The sequence below is a fragment of the Prionailurus viverrinus genome, chromosome B3, assembly GCF_022837055.1.
Source record: "Prionailurus viverrinus isolate Anna chromosome B3, UM_Priviv_1.0, whole genome shotgun sequence".
NCBI classification, from domain to species: Eukaryota; Metazoa; Chordata; class Mammalia; order Carnivora; family Felidae; genus Prionailurus; species Prionailurus viverrinus.
Window position 1 is genome coordinate 33,605,454 of NC_062566.1, and position 15,047 is coordinate 33,620,500.

The 15,047-nt window shown below is 50.4% G+C and overlaps 1 protein-coding gene and 1 long non-coding RNA gene across 2 annotated transcripts in view; both read right to left on the reverse strand.

Annotated features, from left to right (window-relative positions):
* The window catches only part of SMAD3 (SMAD family member 3), a 120,201-nt gene that overhangs the window by 74,358 nt on the left and 30,796 nt on the right, over positions 1-15,047 (reverse strand). The window lies entirely within an intron of this gene.
* Positions 12,515-13,691, reverse strand: LOC125168341 (uncharacterized). The gene is made up of 2 exons (XR_007153102.1): positions 13,488-13,691; positions 12,515-12,786 (listed from the first exon to the last, which is right to left on the reverse strand). It is a non-coding gene; the product is annotated as an uncharacterized LOC125168341 (long non-coding RNA).

Consider the following 15,047-nt stretch of genomic DNA (forward strand, 5'->3'; position numbering starts at 1 on the left):
TCTCCCCCAATTTCCTGATCTAGCTCCATCCCTCTAAATTCACTGTACTTCTCAGAGTTACTTCCCATTCTTTTTTGGAACAAGGTGGATTGTGAAAAATACATTGAAACAGTTGACTAATAGTACAAAACTTCAGTAATCACGACTGGCCTAAAGACAGACACATGGATCAACGATCAACAGACTAGCACTGAGAGTCCAGAAATAAACCCTCACTGATTCTCAACAAAGGTGCCAGACAATTCAGTGGGGAAAGACCAGTCTTTTCCAATAGTGCTTGAGCAACTGGATATCCATATGCAAAAGAATAAAGTTGGACCCCTACCTCATAGCACATGCAAAAAACTAAATCAAAATGCATTAAAGACCTAAATATAAGAGCTAAAATGATAAAAAAAAAAAAAAAAATCTTAGAAGAAAGCAAGGGAGCTGATTTTTGTGACCTTGAGTTAGATAATGGCTTCTTAGGACACCAAACACAAAAACATAAACTGAGCTTCATCAGAATTAAAAACTTTTGTGCTTCAAAAGAGGCCATCATGGAAATGAGAAGACAACCCACAGAATGGGAGAAAATATTTGCTAACCATCTATCTGATAAGGAAACTTGGGCCCAGAATATGGGTGGACACTAACAACAGAAAGACAACCCAATTAAAAAATGGGCAAAAGATCGGAAGAGGTATTTCTCTCAAAAAGATACAATGGCCAGTAAGAAGATGAAGAGATACGCAGTATCATTAGCCATTAGGGAAATGCAAATCAGGACCACAGTGAGATACTATTTCACACCCCAAAGGGTAGCCAAAATAAAAGAGACCGACTAGAACAAGTTTTGGAGCAATCAGTCCCCTCATACATTGCTGGTGGGACTGTAATATGGTGCAGCCACTTTGTAAGAGAATTTGGCAGTTCCTCAAAGAGTTAAACACAAGATTATCAATTCTTGCGATACAGCAATTCTATGCTTAGATATTTACTACCTATCTAATGAAAACATGTGACCACGCAAAAACTTATACACAAATGTTCACAGTAGCATTATTCAGAACAGCCAAAAAGTGGAAAGGACCCCAATGTCCATCAATTGAAGAAGCGAATGGATAGGGGCGCCTGGGTGGCTCAGTCAGTTAAGCATTCGTCCGACTCTTGATTTCAGCTCGGGTCATGATCTTAACAGGTTCATGAGTTCAAGCCCCGTGTTGAGTTCTGTACTGACAGCGCAGAGCCTGCTTGGGATTCTCCCTCCCTCTGTCCACCCCTCCCCTGCTCTCTCTCACTCTCAAAATAAGTAAATGAACAAAGAAAAAAAAAGTGAATGGAGGGGCGCATGGGTGGCTCAGTACATTGAGCATCAGACTTTCGCTCAGGTCATGATCTCATGGTTCATGGGTTCTAGCCCCACATCGGGCTCTGTGCTGACAGCTCAGAGCCCAGAGCCTGCTTCAGATTCTGTCTCCCCCTCTCTCTGCCCTCCCCAACTCGTGCTCTGTCTCTGTCAAAAATAAATAAAAACATTTTTTAAAAAGTGAATGGATAAACAAACGTACATCCAGACAATGAAATGTTATTTGGCCATGAAAATTAATGAAGTACTGACCCATGCTACAACACGAATGAACCCTGAAAACATTATTTAAGTGAAAAACTATAGTCACAAAAGAAAAGTCCGCAGATCATAGGACTCCATTTATAAGAAGTGTCCAAAAGAGACAAATCCACAGAGATAGAATGTAGGTCTCCAGGGCTGGGGGAGGTAGATGGGCAGTGGCTAACGATGGGTATGAAGTTTCTTTCTGGGTGATGAATACATTCTAAAATTAAATCATAGTGACGGTTGTACAACTCTTAACACACTAAAACCACTGAATTATACATCTTAAAAGTGAATTTTATGGAGTATGAACCATTTGCTAAAAAGGCTGTCATTTGCTTAAAGTTTGAAGTTTGATTAAACAAACTCTGGAGTTGTGTTCATAGTAATGTACTGATGTTGGTTTCTTAGTTTTGACAAAGGTACCATGGTAATGTGAGATCCTAACATTTAGGAAACCCGGGTGAGGGGTATGTGGGAACTCGGTGTTATTTGCAATTTTTCTACAACTGTTCCTAAATTAAACTTATTTTTTTAAAAACAGCTGATCATGTAGAGCTCACAATTACAAAACTACTTAATTAGGCTTCTATGACTGTAGTGTAGTTTCCCTCTGGACCATAGCAGTGAGAGGGCAAAGACACACCAGGGTGTGTACAACGCTGATGCTCAATGAACCACGGGCAGGAGGGCTGAACTAACAATAACAAACACGGCCCTTTTCCCTCCCAAGTCTCAGAACAGCACTGTGACCCAGGGAAAGAGACAGCCAGAGATAGCATCCTCCCTCTCCCCCTCCCCACCACAACCCATCTCATTCTGTTTATATAGATACACTTTTGTTCTGCACAACTCACCAACCTGTAAGTCCAAATCTTCTGACATTTCCTGCTGTAGGCTGGGGTCATGGGAAACCTAGCCGGGCATTTCCTGACCTTGCCTCCCCTGGCAGAGGTGGTAACTCAAGTGCTCCATTTATCCTTGCATACCCCTTGATTTGAGCTCTTAGACCTCCACATGTTTATGAGTCTTATCCCCCAACAGAAGTCCAAGGGTAGTGACAGTATCTTCTTTATTCCTCTACTTCCAGGGTCTTACAGATAATACACCCAAGCAATGAACGAGGTAACTAATCCATTCATTAACTGCTGACCTAGACGCGTTCCCAGGGCACACAGTAGCATTATCCCTAGAGGAAATCTGCTGATTTCAGGCAGAGAGCCCCTAAAACACCAAACCCCTCTTGGTCCTCTCTTTCTGGCATGGACTTCACCGGTGGGGTGGGGTTTTGTTTGCTGAGAAGCACTGGGTTGGTTTTCCCACTCCGACTAGGCTGGGAGCTAGGGCTTCTTGTTATCCAGAGACACGGGTGGGTAGGGAACCGGGCCGTGGAGCGAGAGCAGGCTTGGCTTTGCATGCTCCACCAGGCAGATGGCAGCCCGGCTTCCTGTGGGGCCACGGCCCGCTGACATCACTGAGGGGCCGGCAGCACGCAGGGGGCATGCGGGTGTCGCAACTGCAGGCAGCACGCGGGGTCATGTGAAGTTCAGCACTGGGGCTTTCTCAGGCCATTGGGTTTTACTCATCCCCTGTCCATTAAGCGTGTTTCTCCCTCTCTCGCTTTTCTTTCTTTGTGTGCGTGTGTGTTTTAATTATTCGATGGCTCTTGGCTTGCTTTCCTAACCCCAAATTAACATTTCTCTCTGCTACTGAGAAACCAGGCATTCCAACCCACTGGAAAGCAGTCAAAGAGGCCACGGAGAATTCCAGCTCTGTGCGCGAATGTTGGGGACAAGGCCCCTACAATCATCAAGGAGGAGGATCTGAGAATGAGAAGCAGCAGGAGAACAGAAACTCTTAGAAGCCACGTGGTCCACACTCCAACCTTGCACCCATTTTACAGATGACAATCACGAGGCCCAGAGCACCGCAGTGACTTACACAAGGTCACCCAGCCCCAAAGAGAGCAAAATGACTCAGCTTTTCAAAAGCTCCACTACAAGCCGGTCTCAGTCCAGGCAAGCTTTCCCGCACACAGAGAATTTACAATGGAAATGGTGTCTTGCAAGTTAACAAGCCATGGGAACTTACTCGTTGCCAAGCACCAAAAGTTCCAAAGTGCATATTCACCCCCTGTGTTCATTTGAAAAGTATTTAAGTGACTGCTCTATCAGGCACCATGCTAGGCTCAGAGGACACGAAGGTGAATAAGGACCACTCCCTCTGCCTTCAAGGAGAATCCAGGGATGAGACACAGACCAGCCCATGGAAAATAAATCTATTTCAAATGTGCCTTGACTTATGGAACATTCATTACAATAATATCGCTTTGATCTTTGTAATTTTACCTTTATCTCCAATCAGTGAAATCTCTACATGTCCACTGGTTTTAGTTCTTCTCAAAGGAAAATGAAACTCAAGGGTCTATTTTCAGTATATTAAGTCATAAACCACAGGGCATACATGAGGGCCCAGAGCTCAGTTTAGAACCCCTGCAGTCCAGAGAACAGAGCTCACACAAGGCAGAGACCACCTGTGGTCCAGATGAGCAACAATGCAGTGAGAGACCTGGGCGCCAGCACCCTGCCAGCCTTTGACCCAGAGATCGGCCCCACAGAGCTCCTGCTCTCAAGAGGCTTACTGTCTAGGACTGAAAAGACAGACCCAAACACAGAATTTTTATACATCATGGTGCCCGCTGAGAACTCAGTGTGCTCGGGCGACTGTGGGAATCTTCCAGCTCAGCATGAGGCAAAGCAAAGAGGGAAGAAGTGGCCTGGGGCAGGGAGAGGAAAGTATAGACAGGACTCAAGTCAGAAGAGGGATTCTTGACTGTTTTGGGCAAAGAGTAATCATTTTTAATTCCAATGATTTTCAAAGAACCCTCCCCCAATACTGTACTTGATATTATTTACTCCACAGATGATATTAGTGTCCACATGGATCCTGACCATTTGCATCAAACATGCAACCTAACAATCTTCAGCTGCCAGGCTGGGAAAACTCCTTACAAAGCCCCCGGGGGCAAGGCTGAGGGAGACATGGGAGATGACCTCAGGGGACAGACCTCAGGCGACAGGCCGAGTTGTCCTCGAGGCACCTGCAGCTATGGATGGTTTCTAAGTAGGGAGGTGCCAGAGCACGATGACCTTGGGCATATGGGGAGAGCAGATCCAAGGGGGTGGGAGGGGAGGCTCAGTTATCCAGATGAGGAGGTGACTTTCCATACTGGACATCAGTGTCCTGGAAGCCTCCTGCCCCCCAATAATCCTCCCTTCCAAAAACTAAGCCAAGATCACCCACTCACTTTCAACAATTACCATCCTCTTTGTACTCAAGGCTCATCCTTTCTGCCTGCATTCTCAGGCCACATCCACATGGGGGAGGTGAAGGGGGTCTGGGTGGTACACGGCACAGGACACGTGAAGTGGGATGGAGGTGGGAGCGTAGGTTCCAAGGAGACACCACTCCCCCCGCCCCCCGGCAGTGCACTGAACACAGCTGCTCAGGCAATGATTGGGCGGCGCAAACCACATGACCTTGACAGGGGTGGGAGGGGACCCGGGAAAGCGCTCTCCAAGAGGGATGATTTTCAGCCCTTTGCTGCTTCATTGGCCTCAACCCACAGGTGACCACAAACTGCAGCAGTGACAAGACTCTCAAGCAAGAGCTGATAAATCTCACGCCGGGCAGAGGGCAGGTTGCTGAAGCGGTGTGATGGGGTGGCCACGCCCCTCTCCCCAAATAAAGCTCCCTCTCCTGGCACTACCATGGCCACAGTGCCTGAGGTTCCCACCATTTGTCATTCCTCTGGCATCCAAGGCCCAAAGTCGGACTACATCAAATGCTTCCTTGACACATGAGTCACTAAAATCTATTTCTTTCAAATCCACGTAGTAAACATTAACAGAGGGCCTGCCCATACCAGGTCCTGTCCTGGGCCTCGGGTGGGGGAGGAAGATGACTAAGGCCTGGGCACTGGAGGCTGGAGGAGTAGGCACGGAAGCCAAATTGTACAGACAAAGCCTTACAAACCTGGCCAAGGAGACTAGCCTCTGCTTGGGCTCACCAGAATATTCCTGAAGAGTCTTAAACCACCAGGGAATAGGTTTCGATGCCATCATTTTGCATCCCCTGGGGTTATAAACACTATGTCATTAGCACCTTTAACACCTAAGTGTGAATTAGGTAATCAGAGGAAGTGTCACCTTGCAAAAGACCGAGATATGGGACTGATGCATTTTGATGCCAGAGGAGTGATGCCAGGAAGAAAGGGTGCTCAGTGGCCACTCAGTGGGGCCTGGAGAGTATGGGACAGGCCCCGAGGGAACCAAGGTGCCTGAGCAATGGCAGCACAAGCTGACACATCCTCCACATACAATTCACGCCTACAAATATTTACTGTACTCCTCAGTCCTGGGCCCTGGGCATGGTAGAGAACAAAAGAGATGGTCCCTGCCCTCCAGGAGAAGACAGACAGTAGACAGATAACCACACAGATTTAGAACTATAAGCTGGGATAAGATCTACAAGGGAAAGGAATAGGGTGCTAAAAGAGTATATCAGGAGATAGTTTAAATGGGGGCAGGGGGGGGGGGGGGGGGGGGGGGGACAGTGAGGGCTCTCTTAGGAGATAATAGTTAAGCTGAGACCTGACTCACATCAGCTGAAAACTGTGGAGAAGAGCATTCTAGGCAGAAGGAACAGCATGTGCAAAGGCCCTGAGGAAGGAAATATAAAAAGGCCAGAGTGGGGCTGAATGCCCAGCTAGAGGTGGAAGCTGGACAGGCAGGTCAGGCCAGACCCACAGCCTCATTAGGGATTCAGATCCTTACCCTCCAGACAACAGGAAGTCCCTGAATGATTTTTAGCAGATGTACAAGATAATAGGATGTACATTTTATACAGATCACTCTGGTTGCCAGTACAGGCAGAGAGACCAGTTAGGAGGAAATTAGGCCAGAGATCCCCCGATTTGGATGAAGCAGCCACAGTCAAGACGGGGGAGCCAACAGATATAGATATTGTGGAGGTAGAACCACCAGGGCTTGGTGATGGACAGGATGGCTGGCCAGAGAGGGAAGACAGTGACAGGGAGGACCTCCCCAAATCTGGCTCAGGCACCTCAGTGGATGGTGGGACTTTCACTGAGGAAGTGAAGGCTGGGCAGATGGCAGGGATGAGCAGGGCAGATCAACACTTAGATTTGGGACATGCCCAAGCAAGGCCTGGAGAGGTGGCCCAGCAGACATGTCGACAGGGGCATGAACAGGCCCTGTATGCAGCTTCACGCAGAGATGGGTCACTGGTGGTTGAGAATCCCATGGGCTCTCTAGCCAGGCCATCAGGGTAAGAGAATTTCTTGGCACCTGAGCCCAGATGACACATTCCTGTTTTTCCCTCTTGTGTCCCATCAGAGAGAAAGGCTTTCCCTTTTCTGGAAGTGTCAAAAATGCAGCACAGGAACCTCCTTCAGCTGCCAGGGTGACTAATATTTATCACTGGTATATACAGTAGCCATTCTTCACGGCCATGAAATTCAGCCACAAGCCTCTCAAGAGCCCTGCCCAAGCTCAGCCATGCCTCAGCATTCCATAAGGCTGAATAATACCCCTTGCTTCCCGAAGGGGTTCTGCTTACCTTACGTGCCAGAAGCTTCTCAGTGTCCTGCACTCACAGCTTACAGGTCAGGGTCCAGGGTCTCCCCTGTGGCACGGAGGGACACTGTGACCTTGCCCGGCCTGCGCCTCCAGCCTGAGGTCCTACTGCAGGAAAGAGGTGGTACTTCCCTCCCTGTAGACAGCAGGGGAAGGACAGGGATGGCGGGAATTTCCAAAGGACCTCTGCCAACCCTTTGGTTTTCAGAAGAGCAAACTGAGGAGCAAAGAAACCAAGTAGCTTTGCCCAAGGTCCAACAGCAGAGCTGAGACAAAAACTCCAGGCCAGGGCTTACTCTCTGGGGTCCTGAGCAAAGGGCTTGGGTGGGTGAGATGGTATTGTGGGCAGCTTGCCAGAGAGACCCCTGGGGGAGACCAGCAAGCAGATCAGGATAAAGAGTCACTGGGACATCCCTCGAAAATCAAACTCTCAAAGAGACCGCACGTGGGATGCCATGCCATCTGTCCTCCCCCAGCAACTCTCAAATGAGAAGCAGGCGGCAGGGCTAAAAGAGAAGGAAGAATCAGGCCTCAGGAGACTGATAAAAGGCTCCCAGGCACACGGGGAGGGGGTCAGGCACTCCTCAGAGGCGGCTTTCCACAAGATCCCAGCTCTTAACAGAAATGGTTTCATTCGTGCAACACGGTTTATGAATTTATCTATGCCCAAAGGTCTCTGTGAAGGGAAGCCCACAGAGGAAGTACTTTCTCATGTGACAATGACCATTGAGGAAACAAGATAACAAGAAAGATAGCACAGGACACAGCGATCTGGTGTCAGCTTTGCCATTTGTGCCAAGCCTCCTGCCAACGTTATCTGCCTATGGCACCTGCCAGAACAGAAGGGGCTAATGGTAAATCAACTGGAAAAAGGGCAATGCCCACAGTTATATTTTTTATCACTTAGTATGTGCAGAACAACACTGAGTCCCTACCGGGAACTGAGGGAAGAGAGGGCCTACACTCCTTTCCAGGCACAGATACTCTTAAATTCTGGAATACGGAAGGGTGACCACAAAATGCAGAAGGACAGGACAGAGAGGCAGCCTCAAATGGGCAGTCCTTTCTTCCTAGAAGCTCCATCTTCTATAATCAGACACGTTGGTTAGTAGTTCTTAACCCATGACTTCATGTTTATGTGGACACCGTCCTGAGAACTGGGAGTCATTCATTCATTCATTCATCGAGCATGCTGCAATACCAAGCACTGTACCACACAGGGTTTATGAAAGTTGAGAAATACCCAGGCCCTGCCCTGCCTCCTCTGCAAAAGCTCTCAGCTGGCAAAAGCAGGGATGGGGTGGGGAGGGTGAAAATCCTGAAATCCGATCTTATCTATTTTCCTGCCTTTGAACACCACCACCACCAACCAGCAGAGGCAGGAACTTTTGAAAATAGGGGGCTGTTACCCGCTGCTCAGCTCCTGCCCCCTTTCCTTCTTCCAGATTTCCTGCCTCCCCTTCTGTACCATCACCTCAACCACCCTTAAATGTCAACACCTCTGGAAAGGGTGACAAAAATTCTGCCACCTTAAATGGTGCCAACAGCCTCTCCCGTTAGTTCAAGCGAGTGTTCATGGAGATCTAGCAATAAGCTAGGCACAAAAACGAGAGGTCCGGCACGATCACTCAAGGGGACATCAAAACTGCAAAAGCCAACCCAGAAGCGTGAGCGGTTGCGGGGGGGACTCTCCTGATGGTTTTGGCTGAGTGCCAGCTACACACGAGAGGGGAGCCCATCCCACCGCCCCCTCTTCCCCACAGCTCTATGACCACCGGTGTCAGAGCTGGGAAGGGTAGTCAAGTGGAGGCAACTGAGGCCCAAGAACGGTGAGTGCATATCAGGGGTCCTGGACTCTGGGTCAGTGGCATACACCAGCTCCCCGCTACTCCTGAAGCCCCTTGCTGGACCCAGCATTGATGTCAAGGCCACAGTTCTTGACAACCTACCCCTAAGACCATGAATAACTCGTATCTGCATATCTCTTTGTGGTTTTCCAAAACTCTCTCCTGATCATTGTGGTAGCCTTTGATACAGGCTGGATAGATCTTACTATCCTCATTTTGTCGGATAGAAAGTGAGTCCCAAGGTGCGCCTTGTTTGAAGCCATGTGGACCGGGGACAAGTACCTAGGCCTTGGAGGATATTATCCACTACTCTTCTGTAAGTGGGAGGGGGGTTATAAAAAATGAGCCTAAGACACAGCTTCTGTACAGGAAAGTTGGCACTCCCATCTGGGTAGATGAATGACAGACACACAGTCAAGTTACTGATCATGGAGAGGGCCAGACTGACACATTCAAAAGTATTCACGAAGCATGTACTATGTGCCAGACCCGGGAGGTGATTCGGTAGACCATTTAGAGAAAAGGGAGGTGGTCACAGTGAGCTGGGATAAATAGTCAAGGAAGATCCAACAGAAGAGGTGGGGCTCATTCTGGGCTTTAAAGAAAGAAAGGTACAGGGGCACCAGGGTGGCTCAGTCAGTTAAGTGTCTGACTTCGGCTCAGGTCATGATCCCATGGTATGTGGGTTCAAGCCCCACGTCCAGCTCCCTGCTGACAGCTCAGAGCCCGGAGCCTGCTTCAGATTCTGTATCGCCCTCTTTCTCTGTCCCTCCCCTGCTCATGCTCTCTCAAACATAAAAGTTAAAAAAAATTTTTTTTTTTTTTTAAATAAAGAAGGGTACGGAGAAGTCTAGGAATACATCCCAAGAAACATACAGGCGAGCCAAAGCAAGGTGGTGGGGTGTGGATACAGCAGGCTGGGGAGGCGCTGTGATGAGTCTCATCTGGAAGGAATAGAGGCCCACAGAGAAGGCAAACCCAGAGTGGTCGGCTCTGGAGGACTTTAAGTACCAGGCTAAGGGGACCTCATAACCTGCTTGCAGAAATGTGGTTGGTGGGTTCTTCCCAGCCCTATCCAAGACCACTGCCTGCTACAGACCAACCAGGACCGAGGAGCTCAGAGTTCCACCTGTTTAACAGAATTCGCCAGAGCCCTGGTTCCATGGCCCACAGCCCACATGCCTGTATCCCACGCACAGGTCAGCCTGGGCTGGCCCTCAGCTAGCACCTTGGGCAAACACAAAATCTCTGCAGGTCAGGAAAACAGCTGAACATTCACAAATCCCTTTGTGCTCAAGACAATGTGGGTGTGAGGCATCCTTTTAAAAGGGCCACATTTCACACATTCTAAGTGGTTTTCACACGTTTCTGTGCAAGTGCATGACTGCTGTATGTGTGAGCATAATGCATTTCAAAAGGGAAAAAACAGTGGGTAAGTCTGACTCATCCTACTCCTCTGGCTTTCTCCTTTCTCTGAGCCGGTGCTCGCTCGCTCGCGCTCTCTCTCTCTCTCTCTCTCTCTCTCTCTCTCCCCCTCACTCTCACAGCGTTGCCCCAGGACTCCAATCTGAACGGCACAGTGGGCCTGGGGGTCTGCAGGATTCATCGGGTCAATTGCGCTCCCTCTCAACGCGTGGCCTTCCAGGTGACCCGTGAAAAAACACAATTACACTGGGAACTTCTGGAGGACAGGGCCGGGCTTCCCCACACCACCTCAGGGCGGGCGCCTCCCAAGCCCATTTGATGGCACAAATAAATGCCTGTGCACTCGAGCCTGGTGGCCCATGACAGAGGCTCCCTGGAAAGGGGGACAAATGCCACCCCCTGACTGCAGACGTAGACCGGTGGGCATCAGTCCTTCAAGGAGGTCTTTTGGCCCCTCCCGCCCTTTGGTTTCTTTAGTCACCTCAGGAAGAGCCTCCGCTAACAAAGCACATTAACGTCCATCACCTCACTTGGGTGCTCACCCCGACTGCGTGATGTGGGAGAGGCCAGGATATTCTTTCTCTTTTCATTTTTAAAAAAAAAAATTTTAATGTTTTTATTTACTTTCGAGACAGAGACAAAGCATGAGCAGGGGAGGGGCAGAGAGAGAGGGAGACATAGAATCCGAAGCAGGCTCCAGGCTCTGAGCTGCCAGCACAGGGCTCGACGTGGGGCTCGAACCCACCAACCGTGAGATCATGACCTGAGCCGACGTCAGATGCTTAACCAACTGAGCCACCCAGGCGCCCCCCAGGACATTCTGTAGGCCACTTTGCTAGGGTCACATCACCAACGTTAAGATGCAGCTCTTGTCATTGCTTGTCCATGGATCCTACCACGAGGAAAACTCAATTTCCAAGATTCTGAAACCTTATTTGCTTCCTCCTCAGGATTAAATAGACGTTTAATTCAGCTACTGTTCAGCCTCCTAAATGGCAGTGCCATCATCATCGACACTACGTGGCCACCACCCAGGACAATATGCCAGAGCCCGACCTAAGAGGTAAGGCAGGCCGATCCGCTACATAACCAGAAGGGGGGACACCCTTTGCTACATGTGAAACCTTTTCTGACATCCAAGCATTTCAACAGCTCACTGACTTCCATACATAAATATTACTATAAGCTACAGTTTCATTTACCCTGTGCTGGGGCCAAGAGGGTTTGAAAGCAGAGTGCGCACAAATTAGGTACTGGAAAGTTTCTTATTTCCTGTCGTGTCAGATGTTCACAGTCAAAAAGAAGAAGCGGTGTCACATGGTGAGTCTCCCATCGAACACCAAATGCATGTGTTTACACATAATTAGTTCCTTTTGCTAAATGTCAAAATTGAGCAGCCCAACTGGAATTGTTCTAGACACACACATGGGGACACAGCCCAGGTCTTTGGCGGTTTCCACGAAACCGTACGCGGGCCTCCTGACAGCTGAACTAATCCAGGTGCTGTCCCCCCACCCCCAGCATAGGACAGGCTCCCCCAGTATCCAAGGAAAGCACAAAACACCAAGTGGAACACAGCTGAACCTCAGTGGCCCCGAACGTACCCCGTGATGTAAAGGGGCCACAAAAACCCACTTTTCCACTACAGTTTTCCTAATGGAAAGTGAGAAGGCTGGGAATCCAAATCCTAAGCCTGGGACCTTGCTCTGTGTCCTGGGGCAAGCCGTTAGGCCTTTCTGGGTCCCTGGTTCCTCATAAAGGTAGAGCCTGAATCAGAAAGCCCCAAGCGGGCTTCGGCTCCCGTGTCCACAAATGACCCCTTCCCTTTCTCGCTCGTCCAACACAAGCACAGGAGAACCCAAGCTGGTGAGAGGGGACACCAGGAGAGGAACACACTTTTAAACACTGCATGTCGTGATTCAACGCACCTAACAAGGAGACGCCATTTTAAGGCGTCCAATTCAGCGGCCATTCAGTTCGTGCACAGTGTCTGCAACCATGACGTTTATCTAGTCCCGGAACATTTTCATCACCCCGAAAAGGAAACCCTGCACCCACGAAACAGTCACTCCCCATTTCCCCTCCTCGACCTCTGGCAGCCATTCATCAGCCCTCTAGCTCTACAGGGTGTGCCGACTCCGGATATTTCACCTAAATGGAACCCTACGGCAGGCAGCCTGCCTTGCGGGCCTGGCTTCTTCCACTCCGGGTCACGTTCTCGAGGTTTCATCACCTGCGTCATGGCACGTGCTTCCTTTCTCGGCTGAAAAAAAATATTTCACTGCATAGACGAATAGGCCTCTGAACTACCCAAATCCTCCACCGACTTCGGGTCTAATTGGGAGTAATAATTAAATGAGATAATGTACGGGACGTCGTGGGAACACAGGGAGCGCTCAGCGAGCGGTAGCTTCGTCATCCTCGTATTCACCACCCCAACAAAAACTCCTCCAGCACGCCTCGCCAGTAGCGCGTCACCTCCTCTGGCTCGGGACTCACCGGCCTGGGTGCACCCCCCCCCCCGAGGCCACCCCCAGGTCCCAACTTCACGGAGTAGGTGAATCCCAACATTCGGCACACGTGCCGGATCCTTCCCCGGTTCTCCCGCCTGCGGGAACCCCTTCTGAGCACGCGAGGAGGAAGCAAGGACAACCGGAAGCGAGCAACACCAGCGGGCCTCCTCTTTGGAGCAGTCTTGCCACGGGAAGTCGACCAAGCTAGCAAAGTGTCGGGGAGGTAGCGTAATTCTTTCTTGCTCCAAACGACCACCCCCACCCCCGCCACGGGATTCCTTCAAATGGGTTTCCCGTCACGCCCAAGACCTCATTCAGGGGACACACTCAACGCTCGGCAACGGATGTTTGCTTCCCCCTCCACGTGAGGGGCCCGTTCGGCCCCGGAGACAGAAAGGCCGGGGTCCGCAGTTCACGGTCCAGCCCCGAGCCCTGGAACACCAAGAGCCACCTGTGAGGGTCCGTCTGTTCTCCGGGAAAACACCGAAGGCGCGCCAGCTTTCCCGAAGGCCGGCGCGAGAATCCACGGTGCCGCGGAGATGTGCCGTATCATGACCCAGGACTACCGTGTCCGCATTTGCGAAGCGTTTCGACCCACCGACCCGTCTTTACGGGTAGCGCGAACCTCCCCACGGGTCCCCTCACACACCAAGACGCTCTCCTGACCGGGTGAGCCTCCACGGCCCCGCCCCCCCCTCCCCCCCGGTCTCCATCCGGGTCTCCCCGCTGAGCCCCACGGTCCCCTCCCACACCGAGATCATCTCCCCTCCCGCTGAGAACCTCCATGGCCCCACCCCCTAGTCTCCATCCGGGTCTCCCCGCTGAGCACCATGGGTCCCCGGAGCCCCACTGGGGTGTGTGGGACCCGGATGCCCACTTTCACCTGCTTTCCGGGGACCGCGGAGGCCTCCGCGACCAAAGCAATCGCTCCCCAAGTGCTCTGTGGCCAGCTCTCTCCCAGCTCCCAAAGCTTGTTTTCTTTAATTAGCTCGCTGTGGCAGGAGAAAAACGCGGCCCCACCCTCGAAATGAGCAGATCTGGGCCTCAAATGTACTCTGTGGTTTGCCTCTGTGCTGCCAAGCTGTTAGCCAGGGAGTAACGAGCTACCGGGGCTCGGGAGGCAAGGGGTGGTAAGAAACCCCCGCTACAGTAAGACAGGCCTTTCTCTTCCCAACATCTGACATCTGTCAGCCACAAGGCTGGGTTGTGCCCCTTCCTGAGTCCCTGAAACCCGCGATTGTGGTCTCAGTCAGGGGACAATTCCAAATTCCACGGCTTTTCTTTCTTTCCCTCCCTGTCCCCTTTTCCTTCTTTTAGAACCGGCTCGTGGGGGCAGTTCATGCTACATCCAAGTCTGTTCCTCTCATCTCGCAGATGAAGAACTGAGGCCCAAGCAAAGCAACGGCTTCTCCGTTGCTCCTGGCCAGAGCGCGCACGATTTAAATCAACAGAGGATTCCCCATAGAGCTCTTCCTAACACAGCATCTTGAATTTAAGCTTATGAAAGCCCTCTACCTGTGTGCCCTCCACTGGGCCACATGCTGTAGGGCAGGCAGTCCATTTTACAGATGAATATAACAAGGCCTGGTGGAGAAGGGACTGTTGTCACTTGTCTCATGATTAAGGGGGAAAGGAGAGGACCCAGATCAAACTCCAAACACTCTAATTCGCCCCTCATGCCAGTAACTTCTAAAACACACAGTTGGAAGAGCTGCTTAGAAGTCTGAGGCAACGTTTCCATAAGCATCTGTACTCATAGAATCTTGAGGTTAGACCTCAAATGCTGGGGTCCCCAGAAACTACTACTTTGATCCTAGCACTTCTAGGGATGGTTTCTTCCTCCTTCACCATCATGACCATTGCAACCACTTATTCAACATTATGTGCCAGACACAATGTTAACTCCCTCCCCTGCACTCTTCTAATACCCTAGGAGGTGGTTACCATTATGCCCATTTTATAGATGGGGAAACCAAGGCTTGAAGAGCCTGCCCAAGATCCAATAACTACT